The sequence below is a fragment of the Podarcis pityusensis genome (genome assembly GCF_964106645.2).
Source record: "Podarcis pityusensis genome assembly, chromosome: 5".
NCBI lineage: Eukaryota > Metazoa > Chordata > Lepidosauria > Squamata > Lacertidae > Podarcis > Podarcis pityusensis.
This window is the reverse complement of record NC_138032.1, coordinates 54,166,411-54,186,629: the sequence shown is the minus strand read 5'-3', so window position 1 is coordinate 54,186,629 and position 20,219 is coordinate 54,166,411. Positions and strand designations below refer to the sequence as shown.

General features: G+C 41.7%; 1 long non-coding RNA gene across 2 annotated transcripts in view; it reads right to left on the bottom strand.

Moving 5' to 3' along the window:
- Positions 1-20,219, bottom strand: part of LOC308477104 — a 191,596-nt gene that overhangs the window by 59,473 nt on the left and 111,904 nt on the right. For both annotated transcript variants that reach the window (XR_013986385.1, XR_013986386.1), the window contains exon 2: positions 19,744-19,784. This is a non-coding gene — a long non-coding RNA (uncharacterized lncRNA). The remainder of the gene's footprint in view (positions 1-19,743; positions 19,785-20,219) is intronic.

Here is a 20,219-nt window from a genome sequence, read left to right as displayed (position 1 = left end):
TAAAAGGGAAAAATTTAAAGCTATATGACATTAAGAGTAAGGATTAGGTCTAAAAAAAAGTTGAAGTTATATATTTTAACATTTTATTAAATTAAAGATTGGGATAAAAAAGTGGAAAAGAAACTGCTGGACAAATAATGTGGATTGGAATACAAAAGAGGGAGGTATGAGGAAGTCCAGAAAATAAGTAATTTAAAATTGGAAATGGAAAAGAGAGTTTGTTTTTAATTGTTATGTTTTATGTTTTCATTGTTAAGTTTTGTATTGTTTTTTGTGTGTGTTGTTTTTCTTTTTTCTTTGTTTAAAACTTTAATAAAAAATTATTTAAAAAAAAAAAAGAATCATGGAACTGTAGAGTTGGAATGGACCACGAGGGTCATGAAATCCAACCCCCCTGCAATGCAGGAATCTTTTGCCCAATGTGGGGTTCAAACCCACGACCCTGAGATTAAGAGCCTCTTGCTGCACTTGCTGAGCTAGGCTCATTGGCCATTACCTGGGTTGCTCTCTGCATCACCTAGAATGTGGAACTATTGATAAAGGCCTCAGGGCCAAAATAGACATAAGTCTCAGTTCAGTTGCAATATAGTAGAAAGGTACGTGTATAAGAGGGAAAGTAAATGGAAGAGAAGAGAGCCAAGAGAGCAAGAGATTTTAAGAGGAAAAGGGTCCCGGGTGAAGGAGATGGAAACTTCTGAATGCTTGCACTTCCCCTCTGCAAAGGTTCCTTGCTTCACTTTTTAAAAACTCTCAGGCTCACTTTATTTATATTATTATATTTGTACCCCAACGAGGGGTGTATAGGATGTTAGGGGAGCGGCAGTACCTCTGGCTGGGGAAATGTCATGCTCCTTCTGGGGTAGTTCGTGCACCTTTGCCGTCCACCCTGCTCCCAGCTCTCACCTGTGGCTCCTAGAAACTGTCAGCATGTGACAGCGGCAACACCCCAGGAATGGCTTCAACTGGCCAGCTAAACCAAGTGAGGGTAGCCAGTGGGTCTTGAACCCTTGGTGAGACTTCCCCGGCATGCAAAGACAGGCTCTGGTGGATTGAGCAGATGAGACCAATAGTGGGCCCAGCAGACAAGAAGGCAGTTTCAACTCTGATCCTAAACTACTGCTGCAGTTTAAGAATAAACCCTACACAAATCCAGAGTGCAGCCCCTAAGACGGTTAGATAGCGCTTTGTATGCCTCCTTCCAGCCATTCCTGCAACCAAGCTGGTGCCAAACGTATTGCTCTGCTTTCCTTTGGACCACATCAGTGAGGCTGAGAGGTGGATCTTATTGTCTGGGCAGCCCAGGACCTCCATACACACTGCCCAGGTCTGTGCTCCAGAGAGGTCACTTGGGTGCTGCTAACACAGTGGTTTGACTTCACTCCTGGAGGCGCATTCCACTGTTTCTCAAGACAGACAGATGCCAACAACAGTGAATCCCACTCCCCCCCACCCAATCAAAGATCTCAAGGTGGCATACATAGTTCCCCTCCTCCTCCCCATTGTACCACCACAACACCTCTGTGAGGTATGTCTGGTTGAGAGTGAGTGACTGGCCCAAGGTCACCCAGAGAATGGGGATTTGAACACTGGTCTCCCAGGTTCTAGTCTGACACTCTAACCACTACGCTACACTGCCTCTCACTGGTACGCTGGTGCCCCTTCTGCTCCATTAACTGGGGTGTCATCTCCACACCCACAATACTTTCTGCTGGGTTTAAACCTACAGATTTACTGCTACCTTATTCAGTTTGCTGATGAGTTAAAGGGACTAATGTTAGGCTGCTTTACTCTCCTGAGTTTGTACAGATCTGTGCTTGTTGTTTCTTGTCACTGTTTTCAGTATTTACTACTGTAGTTATATTGGACAGGGAAATCTATGTATCATTGGACAAAATTCACTACAGAAATAGTAGAGTGTTTCTGACGTTTGTAAAAGCCTCGCCCCTTTCCCTCACTCTGTGTGGCCAAGAAATACAAAGAAATGTCATGTCTTTGTGGAAGAAGCTACATCATTTGTACAGGATTTCCTGGATGAAGGGGGATCAAGGAACATACCATTGGAAAAAAAAGTACATGCATTTGAGAAAAATTCAGTGGAATAGCTCTGAATGTGATGAACTGGACATTTTGCCTGGCTATCTAATATTTCATGTTGAAATATTACATTTTGAGAATGCATTTTTTGAAAATAACATCTTCATGTTGTGGCATTCAAATGGGCAAATTTTAATTCAACATTTGTTTTCCTTTATTTGTTTTATTTCAAAAAGCAAAGCCCATGTCAAAGGTGAGCAATTAGATCTGGCTGGTGGGTTTGCAGGTCTGGTGGTTTGCAGTCTGTTTGGAGATTAGGTTTGGATTCAGACTGTACCTGCCAACAGACATTTTTTTCCTCCGCAGGCAGTGGGAGAATGAGGTTTGGTTCTGAGAGGAGTCCCAAGAAGTCTAGAGACATGAGGTTCTGGGATATGCCTCATATCTCCTTTAGTGCAAACATTTCTTAGGATGGAGGCGGCTTCCTGTTCATTCTAATCTAGAGGTGAAACACATTTCCACAAAGGTACCACAAAACTTCTGAGGGCAGTCAATTAAATCCTAAGGAAGTTATTGGAAGGACAGTGTGTGGGTCCAGGGGCAGTGAAGCCGCAGGTGGTGGGGCCAAGGCATGGTGAACTTGCAGTAAACACAGGACAACCACTTGGGACTTAAACAGGCCACAACGTTATTGATTACAGATGTCAGCAGGTTTTGGTGCAGGCATTGGGTGTGTAGTCTGAATCAACTAACCTCTTCTGCTGGTTGATTATTTGGCAGGATTAACCAAGGATATGAATCGCTTTATGATGTACATCAAACTAGGGCAACCCCCTCCTCTGAAATCACCATTTTGTGGGCGCTATGGCCCTGAATCCTTTTAATGGGGTACCCTGATTCCATGGACCAGGAGTAGGAGGAAGGTTCCTATCCCACTTTTCTACATAAAAAAAATTGTATTTATCTAAATAATAAAAAATTATCGTAAAACAGAAGCAATATAATAAGAAAATAATAATGAAAGATAAGACGGCACAAGAGCCGTTCAAATAGTTTAAAAACTCCAATAATGAATGTCTGTCCTCATAGGCCATCTGGAAGTAGGAAGAGTAGAATCTGTTAGATTTTCTCACAGAGGATATTTCAGAGTTGTGGTACTGACTCTAACGAGCCACGAGGCATGTCTACTCCCAATGAACCAAAGAGCAGGCCCACCATGGCCAGTTTTAAGGGTTGCGCTGGTCCAGACAGGTGAAGGTAATCCTTGAGGCAACATGGTCTGAGACTATAGAAAACATTAAAGGTCAATATTGGCTCCTTAGCCAATCCAGTTCATACAGATCTGGTGTTAGTTGCTCATTAAATTTAAAGTAATGGAATGCCAAGTATCCCACCTTCATGCCATGGGCATGTGCTGAATCCTTCACAGACTAAAGCCCAGTGATGTGCTGACAGATTGTTCCCCATATACAGTCACAAGGTCACACATGATGTCTAGCTCATAATTTCTTGCTGAAAGATCATCAAAGCTGAAAGGTAAAACGCCTCCCTGCATGCTTGCATTCCTCACCACTGGCAATTTCCAACACAATCACATTGCTTTTGGTGAGCAAAGCAGTATCTCTTCGGATACTGATCAGTTCTAGACACTTAGCAGTGTGCCATGTCATGCTTTCGTAGCAAAGCAAGGAGCCCTCAGAACAGCCGCTCATCTCCTTGGTGCCAAATTGAAAGCTCTCATCGTATCCAGGCAGAGGTGCAGAATCTGGGCAGCACGAGAGAGCTGTGTTAATAATAACATTAGCCCACTGAAAATGAAACACTAGCACGGGGTGGTGAAAGAGCTTGATTTTTATTTTGTTTTCACACATTAGGTTTTGCTCCAAGCAGACAAGTACCAGGGAGAGAGCATTCTGAAAAGAGGCTTTGTATAGGAGCTGGAGTTCTATCCATCAGATTTGTCATTTCAGGAATGCAGCCAGATGTATTGACTTACTAGCAATTGCACTGGTGCCATTTGGCCTGCTGGAGGCTGTATTAAAGATGGAAAAAATGGAACAGAAGAAATGAAATTTGTTCATCATGCCATTGCCCTCACTGCTTATTTTAAAGAGAGGAAAAAATGTAACTTCTTGGCAGGGGGCATGCTATTTGAAAATAAAAAAAAAGAGTATAAGGTTTGGAGGAACAAACGTTCCAAAACCCCAAATCGAGCAATTATGTTTATACATAGGCTTGAGAGTTGGCCTCTGCTGTTGTCATTCTGTATACTTTTCATTATGAAAGGCTTTTAGCTCCTACCGTTCTGAGCAGCAGAAGAAAAATAGTTTCCCCCTTTCCCCACAAGCCACCACACACTGAATCATTCTGGATTCATTGCAACCAGATATTTAGTTCAGCGTTCTTCCTGCAGTAGTGATCCTCTTTCCAGCCCATAGGCGGCTAACCTGTGGTCCTTCAGTGCTGACAAACTACAGCTCCCATCAACCTTGGTCCATGAGGCTGATGGTCAGGGGGGATTGGAGTCCGACAGCAGCTGGAGGGGGGCAAGTTACCCATCCCTGCTCTCCTGCTTGTTACAGTGCCTTCGGCATTTTGCTGTGTGATCATGAGCGTAGCTGTACATTTAACCCAAATGCATTTTAATATGCTGTTCCAAAAACTGGTTTGTGGGGATGAATTGGCACCCCCGCCCCACAAGAAGGGACGGCATTTGTTTCATGAAAACAGGACATATTTGCAGATTCTGGAGAATGCTTGTCAATTGTCTAGAAATGGAGGGCCTGACTAATAAATTGTGGAGTTTCCTACCTTAACAGTCGAATCAGAGGCAGTAAGTATAAATAATGCTCCTATGCAGCAAACAGGTTTATTACACAATGGTATTATTTTGAAGATGCTGTCGTGCCTAAGATGGAGGGGCCCCAGCATGCGTTGCATGGGTATGACGTCAGATAATGTCTCTAGAACACACAACATTATGTAAAATGCAATTTTACAGCATTTTTTGCCTCACTGTATTTATTGATTTATTTTTTGCTTTGGCAACCTTTGACCCCAGCCACTTTTGCCTGTCCCCTTTTGCCTCTTGCCACTGAAGGTTGGCCAGGTTTGAATCTGGCCTCAGACTTAAAAGTGTTTCCTATCCCTGCTCTACACCATCCCCAACCCGTACAATTCCATAAAAACACAGGATCAGTTCCGTGACTGACAGATGCAGTGGACTCTAGGAGAGGTAGCTAATTCACATGCTTCCTTCAGTCAGCATGAGCCTCTGGCAGGACCCTACAATTAGGGAGAGTGAGGCTGCTGCCTCAGGCAGCAAGGCACTATGCGTATGTGTGCATGTGAGGAAGTCAATACCATTCTGCTTGAGCCTCTCTCCCTCTGTAGCAGTACAGACCTGTCTGTACCAGGTGGTCCACTCTCCACCCTTTCAACTACCTTGCCACCCCTTGGTCCTATTGCCAGTGCTGGAGGTTCAAACTGGCAATCTGACAGGTTTCTGTACTTGAAATGGGCGATATACCATCTTATCCACTCGGCCCAGGCAGCAAAATGTAGTGGGTTGCCCTTGCCTTCAATAAGCAGAGAGGTGCTTTGCCTTGCTCTCAACTTCAAAGCAAAGGCAAACTAATAGAAGGCTACTGAGCTTCAGAAAGCTTGTAACTGGTCATTTTGGCTTTGCAATGAGTATATCCAATTGCCATGGCTTCCCTTGTGGGCAGCTTTGGATCTGAGACTGAAAACAGCTGTTTTCAGACTGATTTGGATATTTTCTGAAGAAGCATGCCTAGACCCAGAATATAATGAGTATTTATATTGTTCTACTTTCTTGTACCCTGCCTTAGAAAGTGCTCTGTCTTGAGCGTGATAAATGAGTTTTATTCAATGTACGAATGATAAATAACACCTTTGCCCCGCAGTCAAAGTGCATGATATCCTAGGCTGGTCAAATTGTTCTGGTGCCTGAGACAGAAAATCTAACAAACACCTTCACCCTCCTGGGGCAGTAAAAATATAATTAAATAAATAACAATTAGCTAGCCTTTCATGACACCTCAAATCAGCCACCCCACTCTTCCTAATAATAGGGCTGGCCCTGCATGGAATTACTACAGAACAGCATGTGTTTGTAGCCATGCTCTTGTGCAGCTCCAATTCATTTCAACAGAGAGGCATGCAGGAGAACTTACTTTTGCCCAATCTTCCCTCCACCCCAATGAGTTGAGAAAGAATAACATTCCATTCCTTTACTTTAAATTCCATTCCCATTTAAATGCCATTTGGGCTGTTTGCTGTCATTAGAATGAAGCGGTTTCAGTTACAAATTGCATCCCACTGTTGCACTGGCATGAGTGGTACAGCATGAGATGATGCATGGGTTAGACCAGCAGTATAAATAATTTAACTCTTTCTTTCTTTCTTAGAACAAAACGTACAAATCACAAGTCTGCAAAAAGAAAGCAACAACGCTATGCAACTTTCTTTTAAAGATAAAAGGTGTCAGCTAAAGAACACCAAATGTTCTGTCCCATGCGCAACCCTATCTGTCATGCTTATCAGAGGGATGACAGCAACCAAACTTTAAATCAGGCTCAGTTTGGCAAGCAGTGACCAAGGCCTGAACTGACCCAGCATGGGCTCTCTTCAGCTATTTTGTCCTATTATTCAGAGCCAGTAATAGAGGTCCACATACAGAAGCAGGCTTTCTCACTGGGGTCATCTATGGATTGAACTTCAAAAAAAGGCCACAACTTTAGACCCCTTCATCTGACAGATTCTCCCCTTACAAAGGGGAGGGCAACCAGTGACAGAAGACAGAGGGCCTCACCACTGGCTGGCACAACCAACTCCAGAGGTTAAAGTGACACTTCTGAGCATGATCTGAAATATTATCTAAAAATCTGGAGTCTGAGGAACCAGACACTTGCTCCTTCTGTTGCCTTACCTCCCCACCCCCATGTGCAATGGAAGGGAGGAGGAGTCCATCACCTGGGTTTTGCAGTTGCAATCATTCCTTATGAGTACTCACAAAACTCCTTGAGTTTCTTGCTGATTGCATGATCACAAAAACAAAGATGGTTTCCGAGGAGAAGACGGAAGGTCTTGCCCTACCTTTAGCCACAGGCGATCTTGTTTCCTATATCAGATGCAGATATATATCTGCATTGACATGTGTATCCAGAATAATAGTATTTCATGTGATCTCAGTGGAACAAGGCATGGTCATATCCATCTCTCCTACAATGTAGTTGTGCAACTGTATTTGCTGCAGTGGTGCGCAACATCTTATTACCAAGGGCATGTCCCGGGGTACTGGGAAACTGCTATTTATCTAGAAAAAGCGGTGTCAGAACTGACAATGAACACCTCCCTTGTTCTCTTATAATGGCAATGGTGCCCACCTGAGAGGTGCCAGAACAGAGTTCTGGCTGGAAAAAGGCCCTGCTGGGAAGTGTAGCTTTGTGAGGTCAGCGGTACCCTTGATAAGCACCTTTTACAAACTACAATTCCCAGGATTCTCCATGACTGTTCAAGTGGTATAATAAGTGCTGAATGGTGTGGATGCTGCAATTGTGTTGGACACAAATTGATCCAGGGTTGGGCCAAACTGAGTCATACACCATCCAAACTGAAGTCCTGTGACATCAATGTCTTAGACAATAGTGTTAATGTGATTACTGCATTTTTTTGTATGTTTACTGTTTGTACAACATCACAGTGTGAAGCTGAATTAATTCTACAGTAGCTAAACCTTTGGGGCAACCCAGTTAGATGATTGGGGTACAATTATTATTATTATTATTATTATTATTATTAGCCAATTTGAACCCAGGGATTTCCCTGGGCCTTGAAAAGGATGAACAAACAATTGGGACCTGTTTTGTTTAATACAACTAGGAACTTAAGGAATTTAAGGAATTTGTATTCGGGTTTACAGCCCTATTAAATGGTTCCCATCACTTTTAATAGTACTATTTCTAGTTCAGCTGAAGGGACCAGTTACTTGGATAAGTTCACTTTGCAGGAGGCCTGAAACACATTTTATCCAAAATTTCATCTTCTCAACAGAGCACAGCATCTCTATATACTTGGGTAAAATTAGGAATGTACTTTCTAATAGGAAACGTCTGTGAGATATGGTGTCTTTTTCAGTGTCCTTTAAACAAAAGCACTCATTGATACCTGAAATGCTTGCTGGACCTTTTGGCAGACCAAATGTGTGCATCATATACCTTTCTGTTCTTAAAAGGATCTGCAAAATTAGAGTTCAGAAAAGGGAGAAGATATTATTGGCGTCTTCCTTGGTACGGATATCCTAGCTTGCGTGAAATCAGTTAAGTGGAAGATAAAAGAGTATGAAGTTGACTCATAGCTGTTATGCTTAACAAGCTTCTCTAATCCTGATAGTCAAGGAATAATCACCCCTACATTTTGCATTAAATAGTACAGTAAACTCACAGAAAGGATGCTTGCATTCACCTGCAAGGGAAAAGCACACTCAAGCACTCTGTGGCAGCCTGCATTTAACTCACTGCTCCATCAATAATTCTTATGTTACAAACACTACAGTCTATATCCAGTTACCCCCCGGTAGGTGATAATAACTCTGCATTTTCGTAAACATGATACAGGAAAGCAATTTTAGTAAACATGATACCTGAAAGCAATTTCCAAGCTATTTCCTGGTATTTGGAAGCATAATAATCCAAATGGCTAGATTATTCTTATTTTAATCTACTTTTCAGTTTCTTCTTTTGGTATGGACTCTGCGGATTCCATTACATCAGCTGCTACAATTCTGCATCGAGCTCACGGCTGTAAACTAACCAAGATGTCTGTTAATCCTGAGCTGTTTTATATCCAGTGTTCGCAGTGTGTGTAGTTGGCCAGAGGGCCTTCGGTTCAAACAAGTTCCCTTCCTATGTTACAGAAGACAGTCGTCGGTTCAGAGGGCTGTCAGAGGACAGTTGTCTGTTTGAAGGATCCTGTGCCAGGTTAAAGACAAAGAACTACAAGAAGGGAGAACAAAAGTCTTGAAGATACCCATCAACAGTTATTTCTTTAGCACTCGAACAGCAGACACAGGTCACATGGCCACAGCCTTCCACACTATAGTGAGATGTCTCATATAATTATTTATAAATTTGCATGCATATATTATGGTTGCCATATGTCTGGACATGTCCTCTTTTGGGGGGGCAGTATGCCCATCTGGGTGGATTTTTGCATTTTATACAAATGTCTGGGGTTTGGGAGCATTTCTAATTTTTTTTTTAATGGGGAGGTTGGGGGGCACACATATGCTCAGGAGAGCACGCTTGGAAGGGCACTGTGTCCCAGAAGTGGAAGCATTGCAGAGGGGTCTGGAGTGAGGTCTGCATTGGCAGCGGCATCGCATTGGCGCTGGCATCGCTGCTGCTGCTGCCAAGGAATCTGGGAATTGTGGTTTGTTAAGAGTGCTGAGAATTGTAGCTCTGTTAGGGACACACTACAGTTACCACAATCCTTTGGGGGAAGTCATATACTTTAAATGTATAGTGTGTACACAGCCATATTTTTGAGCTGATATTCTGAAGCATTAACCTGCACCTATTCATTAGGTTCTGTTCTGGCTCAGGTTCAGCACACTTGCAACTAATTGCTCATATTCTGTTCCAGTTCAAGAAAAAAATAAATACACATTTAGCCCAGATTTCAGGACTGGTTCAGTTTTGACTCCCTCAGTGGGAGGTAGGAGCCCAAGAATATTGACAAGGGACGCACAGATAAAAGGCATTGCTTCCCGTCTTCAAATGTCTTCTTCAGTGCTTGTAAGAAAAGCCTGCTCTTTCATTTTAGAAATTGCTACTATATCAGACAGTCAGAGAAGAAAGCGATATTTGTATCATTCTAAAAAAGGCACATTTATATGCTCCTGACATAAGGACCTAAGACTATCAAACCCCCTTTCTTTACCTCTGCCAGGAAAATAATTGAAAGCATATTGAGCTGTAGGAACATGGAAAACTAGAGGCATTCCTTGAGCCCTTGTGGTTAGTTAAAGACAAATACTGAGAGACATTGAAACCAGAGTTTGTATGAGGCAAATGCTCATGTCACTGAAATAGGAGCGAATACCTTTCACCGTAGTATCCTTTTGAAAAACAAGGTTCGAGGTTGTTTGGAATTGCTCTTGTGTGGAAAAGGGTGGGCTTTTGGCCACACTGGTAATCTTTTCTGCAGGGAAGCCTGTTTGGAGAATTTTTTTAAAACATTAGTTCCTTTTCTCTTCTGACCGTACACTGAAAAGATTCTCAGCAATTTTTCCTGCTTGGTAAACGCTTCTATCCAAAAACGGGGCCTCTCCAAGTGTTGCGACTGATGTGCATTTTCCATTAAGATCAAAGACATCAGCTGCATGTTATCACCTTAAAAATACCAGACAGATGTTAAGGTAGCTGTCAGCAGCCGTAACTCCGAAGGCCTAATTTACTGAAGCTGGAGGAGACAGCTGCCTATCAGTCTTCAAGCTTTTCCATTACCTAAAATTCTTCTCTGGTTTTGAATAACTTCACTTCAGACTCTTAGCGTTCTTTCTGCTTGCCTTAAATCACGCCCAGACGTTATACTGTCACACTAGAGGTGGGAAGTTCCTTCAGCATGAAAAGCCACACTTGTGTTAAAAGGAAGATGGTTTGTTGTATATGGTTTCACAAACATAGTCACTGCCTAGTCAAGAGTAAGGTATTATTTTGAAATGTTTAACCCCCCACACATGAGAGAAACTGACTGGGAATTTCAAAAGTCTTCAGCTGTGAGATTAGAACTCATAGAAGCCACTTTTTAAAACTGCAATGATTTTATTGGGAGCAGGGCTGGGTGACTGCTTTTAGGCCATGATGGTTTCAAACATGTCTTTGAGTTTTTTGGATTCTCCACACATTTCCTTCCTGCTGCCTCCCCGCCCCCCTTTCTGAGGGGAAAATAATTGTACGGCAAAACGCTTTCACACAACTGGGCATTTTCGCGGAGCACCTGCTTCACTATTAATATCAACTGCATGAAGGAAAAGCCCTGAATCAAGGCTTGGATGCAAAACACCTTTGATGTTTCAAAAATGCTTCAGAGGAATCAGTTCAGCAAAGTATGCTCCAAACTGTTTACAGCTGTGGTCTTATGAACAACAGTGATAGATTTGAAATCGCTAAAACAACAAAGTCTTGTGGCACCCTAAAGACTACCAGATTTATTATGGCATCTATTTATGTATTTAACTATTTCTGTCCCACTTTCTCCTATATGTCTTTTAAAAAGGCTGAAGGCCTTTTAATATATATTTATTATATGTTAAATATAATAATACAGAATCACAAAACTCCTAGAAGCAGCAGCGTACCTTCCCCCTTCCTCAAAAAAAACAAAATACAAAGCAGCCATTAAAGCAATTGGCTGTCTTCCAACAGAAAAAGCCGGTCAATTTAGAAAGTTAAAACAGATCAGTACAGGAGGTTCAAAAGCAGCCATTGCTCCTAAGCCCTGCTAATCAGGAAGGTGTGGAGCACCGGTAGAAAGATGTTAAGAAACCTTAGAAACCAGGGTGGCATTGCAACTGTTTGTTCAGTGGCTCACACAGTTAATAATCCTGCTGACTACACATCTGGGGGCTTATTCTCTGCCAGCCATGCATGTACTTAGTAGCAGCTAGATACAAATTTCCCTTTGCATACGACACACCTTTCCCCAACATGTCCTTGCATGCATGGAAACACAAGCATGCCAACAGGTTCTGTCAGTGGCGTGCAGTGAATTTTCTTATAGGGGAACAGGGCTGAATGTAGAGTTGGGGACCCCAAGGGTCCTCTAGTCCAACTGCCTGCAAGACAGAACTCCACTCAAGCATCTCTGGCAGATACCTAAAAGCCTTCAATGAAGGAGAATCCACAGCCTCCCAAGGAAGTCCATTCCCCAGCTGGTCAATTTGCCAGTTCCAAGCAGCTTGCAAAAAGAAGAAAAGTTTGGCTTGGCCTTGTTTGTTTTTTAAAAAGACAACCCCAGGTGGAAGCGTGGACCCCCCCTTAAAAAAACCCCTTTTTAACACACACCCTTTCTTCATCATCTCCCTTTCTATTATCATGTTGTTGGTGGTTGTTGCATGTTGCTGCTGATCCTTCAGGTTCTGGCAGATTGGGGCTGGGGGTTTATGTTATTAAAACACCACGCTTTCAAAACACACACACACAGTGGCTGTTCCACCCCTACCCCATAGGCACATCAGGCTTTCTGACTGCTCTTCCTTAAAAAATGAAGAAGGGGCTGCAGTTCTGCTTCAAGCAGCCACTTCCTACTCATGTGTGTGTTGTTATGATTACAGAGGTAATGAGAGAGAGAGAGAGAGAGAGAGAGAGAGAGAGAGAGAGAGATGTGCATGCACACATACACGGAGCCTGGAGACACTGGCTAAGCAGGTAATAATAATAATAATAAATTTTATTTATACCCTGCCCCCCCAGCCAAGACCAGGCTCAGGTATAACACCAGATATAAAACAATTGATTGAAATACAACTTAAAAGACAAGATTAAAATGCAACATTAAAATGCAGCCTCATTTCAGCAGAAACTCAAAAACTTTTTTGGGGAGGAAAACGTCAAGTCTTCACCAAGGCTAACTATCCAGACTGCTCCTACGTGGGCCAGAAAAAAGCCAGGGAAGTCCCCAAGTAGGAGTTCCATCACAGAAGGTACATGGAAAGGTCCCGCTGGGAACATTAAGGGGACTAGGCTAGTCCCACTAGTCCATGGACCGCACACCATTGAGTTCTGTATAGTTTGTTTCCCCTCTCCTTTGCTCCTGCCTATTGGATCTATGATGGTACACTAAGGATCAGCATTCCAAATGGTAACAGGGCCATTGCCCCAAGTTATTTAGTAAAACATCATTCAAAGTGGCACGGTTAGTTTTGAGGCATGTGTAGGGAACCCCTTGGCCTTCCAGATGTCGTTGGATTCCAACTCCCAGCAGCCCCAGCCCACGTGGTGAGTGGTCAGGGATGATGCAAGTTGTAGTTCAACAACATCTGGAAGGCTGAAGGTGCCCCACCCCTATTCTAGAGAGTTGATAGGCGTCAGCAGGGCTACAGAGTCCGGACAAGCAAACAGTAGGGGCTCAGGAAGGTCAGCAGCTAGTGTGAGAATGAAGGGTGTCAAGAGGAAGCTCAAATCAGCAGGAGCCAAGGCTAAAATGGAAGTGCTGGTTGTTGAGCCATGGTGGACGTGTAATGACTGGTTTCCTAAGACTAGGTTCTGAGTAGATTATTATACTGGTTTGCTAACCAGCAGTTGGCCTAAGAAAGAAATGATCAGCTAGCAACAATACAGGCATGATGATGATGCCACCATCTGACTAGGTTGCCCCAGACTAGGTTCTGGGCAGCTTCCAACGAAATATGATAACATTAAGTTCCATGCTTGCTGTATTGGGTATAGGGCACAATGGGTAACGTTAAAATAATTCAAATTAGGTTTGCTTTAATATATAATTGTGTACTGGGTTTGATCTCCTCTGAGGCACTTTGCATAACCACTTTCAGATACATTTCTCTTTTCCTGTAGTGCAGAAGTCTGATACGTACGACTTCACCATCACACTTAAATTTACTGAACTTTTTAAATATTTCAATAAAAGTTCTGTTTCTCTGCTTATAGATAAATCAGTACAAAAGTGAGCATTGTGTTTAAATCAGCAGCTGATTTGGGATGCCTTGAAAGGGAATTCACAACAGCTACAATAGCAGTTGGCCATAAGTGGAAACAGAAAGAACCGCCATCACTGAAAGAGAAGATTAGTAGGATCTGGGATGTGATATACATGTTGAAACTTACAGACATTATTAAATAGAGAAAAGACAGAAAGGGAAATAAAAGTTTCATTGAAAAATGGTCCATGTTTATTATGTACTGCACTAGAACAATAAGGTACGAGATGATGTTCAACCATATAACTTATTAGAAGCTTTGCAATAGGGACAGCTTGTTTTCTTTCCCCCCAATTGGAAATATATGAAATCAAAAGTTTATTCTCTGCTTAGTGTAAGTGTATGCATAGATACACACATACCTTTTTCTTTTGTGCATTTATGTGCTTGTAGATAAAATTTCTTAGCAATAAAAAGGATTGAAACATTTTGTGGTTTTTGTGTAAAATATATGGTATATATTACCTAGGAAAGGACAAATCGTTAATTTTGGTTACCCTCAGTTTCTCATTTTTTCCACTCTTCATTTCAGTTTGTCATATTTTTCACATCGGTTTGCATTAAAAAAAATCCCCCAAAGAACATTTAGTGCATTTTTCTCTTAATATACACATTTTTGTATGAAATTTTGCCAAATGTACAGATATTTTACAAACAATTTTCCCTAACATGATGCATTTTTTGTATGTTTATTACTACTGTGATATGCACTTTTTACAGGCACGTCCCCCTATTATATGGATTTTGGTACACCTTGCTTGTTTAGAAAATGGCATCACAAAGTGTGGAGAAGTTGGGATTTTCAAACATTTCAGTTTAGTTCAGTTGTTCTGGAAAGTGCAAATTAGGCAGGCACAACCAAAGTGGAACCCCACCCCCCAAATGCTACTACAGCTTGAAGGGAGAAGGCCATATGGATTTTCTGGCTGAGGCACTAAAATATAGTTGGCTGCTGCTGTTCTTAGGCACTGGTTTGCCTTTCAATGGGGCTCATCTGGAGATTTTTTTTTAAGGAACACAGTCTGCAGCAAGTCACTGGAGGGATTTGCAGGGATCTGTCAAGCAAATGTCATGCTGAAAGACTCTAATTGTACGGTAACAGGGTTAAGCACTTATCTCCTCTTGCATGTATAAATGTAAGAGTCTTTGCTGTTTTTGGCAACAGGTATGCATTAAAAATGATGTTTCTGAGTGTTTAAAGATAATGGCACAATGAGAAATGAAGAAGTGTTTTGTCTGAGGAAGTCAAAGAAGAAGTATGAAGCTGATAGTATTTATAAAATCCTGTTCATGGTGGAGTGTGTGCTAGAATGTAAAGAGGATTGGAAGTGATAAGTGATCTCAGGGGACCATTAAAAAGGTGTTTTAAGAGAACGCCTAGTGCCAGCCATTTGTTGTTAAGAGAGATAAAATTTCACATTTTCCCTAATCCCCGTATTTCACAGAAATTTGTTGAGAGAAAAAACCTAGGTGGCTTTGATAACCATACCAATAGTTGAATTTGGGCTCTTTCTGTGGGTCTAATATAATGCATGCACCTTATGCTTACATATCTCAAATAGTTAAAATCTGTATACGGGCAAGGCTGTGGAAATTCACTGCTTTTTCCTCAGATGTTTGTACAATCACTTAATTTACCTGAGAAGTTCGCGAAGAAACACAGCCAGTTTCCCCATTTTATTCTCATCAGGTAGACTGAAAGATAGAGACAAGTGTAAGGTCATCCAGTGAGTTTCATAGCTGAGCCGTTCTCTTGGTCTAAGTCCACCCATATGCTTTAGGGGGTTGCATAGGTTTCAATTTGCATTGGCATGCTCTGTAAATCTCATTCTCTTTCTGAGTAGCTGTATGTTCTCTGCACTTCAGTGTGTATTCTGTATCCCAAGTTGCTCTGCATAAAATGAAGCTCTGTGGTTTACATTCACTATAATGGAAAATTTTAAAAATGGTTCTGACCTTTTTTCCTTTTGGCCAAAGTGGATGGAATTAACTGGCACATGAGCCTCTCCAGAGTAGAATACGTACGCCAACTTGTAGACATATAGGGGATTCACTTTTCTCAATAATTTTTTATTTATGAGGGCAGGGCAGAATGGAGACTTCTCTTTTTCTTACCTTAAGGTCATTAAGACATGGCCAAGTAGTGCATATTCTTGCTTCTCTCTCCCTCTCTCTCCCCTCTCTCTGTGTGCTCCAATGGGACATAACATATGAGGCTGTCTAGAATGGTGCCTGCAGAATTTGAAAACTTTTTGTTTCTTTCTTTTATTAAGCAGATCTGCATAGGATTTTAACTTAAAAGAAAAATAATCCTCTGCTGCTGTGCTTTAACAGAATTCTTTGGTGTTCCACAGGCAACATTTTGCATAGTCTCCTGTCTTCCAGGTTGAAGGTAGTCAAGAATTAATATATGAAAACTGTATTGTGCATTCAGAACAATTATTTTAAAGAAGCAAGACAAGGCGACAGGACTTTGGACCTGTTGGCCTGCCAGACTGCATGCTAGCAACTGCCATGAGATCGTGCACTCCAGCAAGCTGCCAGAACTTTAAATTTTAAAAAGGAGATAGCACTGTGATGAATCTCCTCCAGACATTGTTTTATTGAATGCCACATAACAGACTGGAACAGGAGTGAAAGGAGCCTGTCAATTACTATAGCAGCAAGAAAACCCTTGTTCCCTACCATAGTGCAGAACTGCAGTTCTTTGAACAGCAGCAGCAATGGCCAAAGGATCTATTGATGCTCTGGGCAGGTCTGGTACTGAATGGAATCTAAGACGGTCCCTTATGTCACTATTTGAATTTTTGTAAATGGTGCCCAGAAGACATGTTGGTTGAAAGAAATGCTAGTTGGAATGCTTATTTTAAATGGGCCTGAAATGAAGGCCTCTGATGACTTCATAGTCATACTTGTGTGCTAAGACTAAACATTTTCTTTCATTTAGGCTGGCAGTGGAAATGTTTGTCATATCTAATACAGTGCTCTATTTGTAGATATTAATATTGCATTGGCTGGCTGCCAGTTTGTATGTTTCTTTTATTAGGTGTCCTCTGCATTAAGCCTGCCCCCTTTCAATTTATGTGCATTCTGACCTGTGCATTAGTAACTTATTTCCATTACTCTGTATTAAACTTTCACAGGCCATCTATCATGTAAATTACAGTACTGATTTAAAAGGTATTTGATTCCTCCCCACCTTCGTTCTGTGACCATGTTGTATACATCGCTGGCTTAACTGTTCAACATGAAGATGTTTATATTTTCATCTTTGTTTTGTCCAGCTGAAAGTAATACGGAAGGGTTTGAAAAGAAATAGGCAAGATAAGAGGTGGGATCAAAAAATACTTCGTGAGAAAAGGGACTTCTACTGATGGAAGTGCTATTGTACAACTCTTTCTGGAGCTTGTGCAACCCCTTACAGAAGTAGAAGCGCAAGAACTGCTCTCACATCTGCCTTTTATGGTATTGTACAAACTCTCGCATGAGACGACAGAGCGAAGGCTACCTGCTGATTTATTCTTCTCTGAATTGAACCCATAGTGAGCTACCGCAGATTCATGCAATATAATCTAGCTCCTCCCCTTAACTATACAGCCATTTCTTGTGGCTGTGCAATGTCATCATAGCTTCAGACTGCCTGTGCTTTCAGTTGGTGCAACAGGGAGCTCTGCAATGGCAGAGCTGGGTGGAGGGACACCCTCACCACATCCTAATCCCTTCCAGCTCAGCGGATCAGGGGTTAGGGTTCTTCTGTTAATCAGATTTAAATACAATCTGGATTCTGGATTCTTCTCAAGAATAATCTATTTGGAGACAATCCTATGAAATAAAGCGGCTAGTGGGTGGTTGAATATATCCCCAAACTCTTTGTAAGGAAATACCATTCTTTCATGGGCTTCTAGTTTTAATTTTAAACACACACATGTAGAATTCTCTTCCTTGTAACTTTCCTAAACCCATGCTCTTCCTAGTAGAATGTGGATATAAGAGTCATTTTGGAAGTGTGTAATGGAGAGTAATAATCTGTAAAAGCATCACAGATCCTCTTATTCTCAGTTATAAATGAACCTTTCCACTGCTTTATCACTGTTACTGTTTGAGAGTTTAATTTACAGGGTAGCCTTCTCACCAAGAGTCTCCTACTTGCTTTTCCACCCCTCTCTCGGTAGCAGTTAGACCAAGACTGGAGAGACCCACATTGTCATGAAGCTCACTGGCTGAGCTTAGATTAGTCACACTCTCTTGGCCTGACCTACCTTGCAGAGGAAAGGTAGGATATCTGTGTAATAAATAGATATGGAGTTAGTAAACCTTCTACCATATCCCTTTCCAGACTTTTGATAAAATGTTATAGGACATCCAAGCATGATCTGGCCACACACACACACATGATCCTGTCTCCTAATCCTGAAGTATAGGCCCTCCTAGGAGGGTGCTGTTCTTTGCACACATTATTCAGCGCATAACACTCAAAGAGATCCTATAGTTGAGTCTTCTTCCAAAGCTTTGCCAAAATGTGAAGTTTTGACTGTATTGATATGAGCATTTACCACACAATTAAATCACCTCAAATAATCCAATTTTCTGGGCAGAAGTTAGGGCACTGTCAGAGAAAAGTCTGCAAGAATCCATTTTACAAATATGTACATACCTCCCTTTTGGATCTATGGTAACAAAAGAGTGTTCGTTTGTTTTTTAAGACTACAGCACCGTGGCTCTCCTTGCTTTTGATAAGCCAGCAGCAACAGATTGATACAGGAGTCAATTAGATTTTAAAAGAGGGCTCTGACCGTTTTTCGTATATGTTTCCTGGAGCAAAACAGTTGAGTTTTATTTTTAAAATGAAGCAAGCAAACAAACAAAGAATAGCACCGAGAACTATGAGGAGATTCGGCAAAGACGAAACAGTAGGTGGGGAAAATTGTGACTGTCCAGTAAGGCAAAAAGAAAATTACTTCTAATATTAGGTAAAATTGGAATATAGGTCCCTATAGGCTCCCAGCCAAAAGAAATTCAGCCCAGTTTTTGTCAAAGTGGTACACATAACTTGGAAGTGGTGGCATGTCAAAGTTCACAATGGGTCACTTTAGCTCCAAATAAAATATTATCTGACATTGTTGGCTTTAGTTTTCATGCACCAGTCAGTGCAACAGAGCTGGTCTAATTTGTGTTGTGAATCCAGTTTTTCATACAGTGCTTTCTTTATTGAAATCTATATAAAGCTTTCTTTAAGAAGCGTTTTTCACTGGAAAGCAACAAAGGGGTGTTTATACAGGACAATAGGAGAACCTTCATTTACTTTGTGGAGTTGGTTTTTTGGCTTATGCAATGAACACAAAAGGAAGTGAACACCCCCATGCAGTCTACCTTTTTGTTCTGTGTGTAGGAAGTGTGGAGATTTGTTATTATAAAGTCTGAAACTCCATATGAGCTTAAGTTTTTAGTTTAGCGAACCACCAACTATATAACATCTACTGTGAACACAGGGATAATGATTTCCTTGTGTGTTGTTAAGATTAGAGTGAATGAATGCAGAGCAAGTCAATTGCCACCTTTGCTTGAAAACTGTCTTGCAGTGAAAGAAACCTTGAACAGTGATTCATTGTTGCACAACACTCAAACTTCCTTGGCCTTGGGAGATGCAATGGACCACCTCACATATAACCAAACACCTCACCGTACTGGATCAGCAAGGAGTCTCTTCAGCTATGGTATGATCGTATGTTGACACAGAAACTGGCTAGGCCAAGGGTGAGGAACTTTTAGCCCTCCAGTTCAAGTTGTTGGACTCCAGTTCCCATCAGTCCCAGTGAGCATGGCCAATGTCAGAGATGGTGAGAGTTGTAGGACAGTAACATCTAGAGGACCACAGTTTCCTTATACCTGGTTTAAGCCCTAGGTTGCTCTACCTGCTTGCAAAAGTAACCTCTAGCAGCCTCAATTTAATTATAGCAGGGATTCCCTACCTGCGGTCCAGGGGCCTTCATTCTGGTGGTCTGCGGCATGCCTGTAAAATACAACAATAATAAAAACATTCAGCATCTAGAACAGTACTGAATGGGCAGAAAAATCCAAGACCATCAGCAATTTTCAGTTGGTCTGTGGGGATAGATATCAAATCCTCCTGTAAGTGGATTGTTTTTGATATGATCTGCCTTGGATCTTCCCTGTTCCTGTGAAATATACTCAGAGTCGCAAAGTGATTACATGCTCTTTATTCAGCTCATAGTGGTGAGGAGGAATGAATAAATGTCCCCTCACAGTATCTGCTTTATATACATTATTTACACAATGGGCTGCACATGATTGGCTAATTCTGGAATTCTACTGTAAGCCAATCAGGTTGTGGATTCACTTCTATCTGGAGCAGGATTGGGTGGTTCCTGCCAACCAATCATACTGCTGCATTGTTCTAGGACCAATCAGACTGCTGCATTCTGAA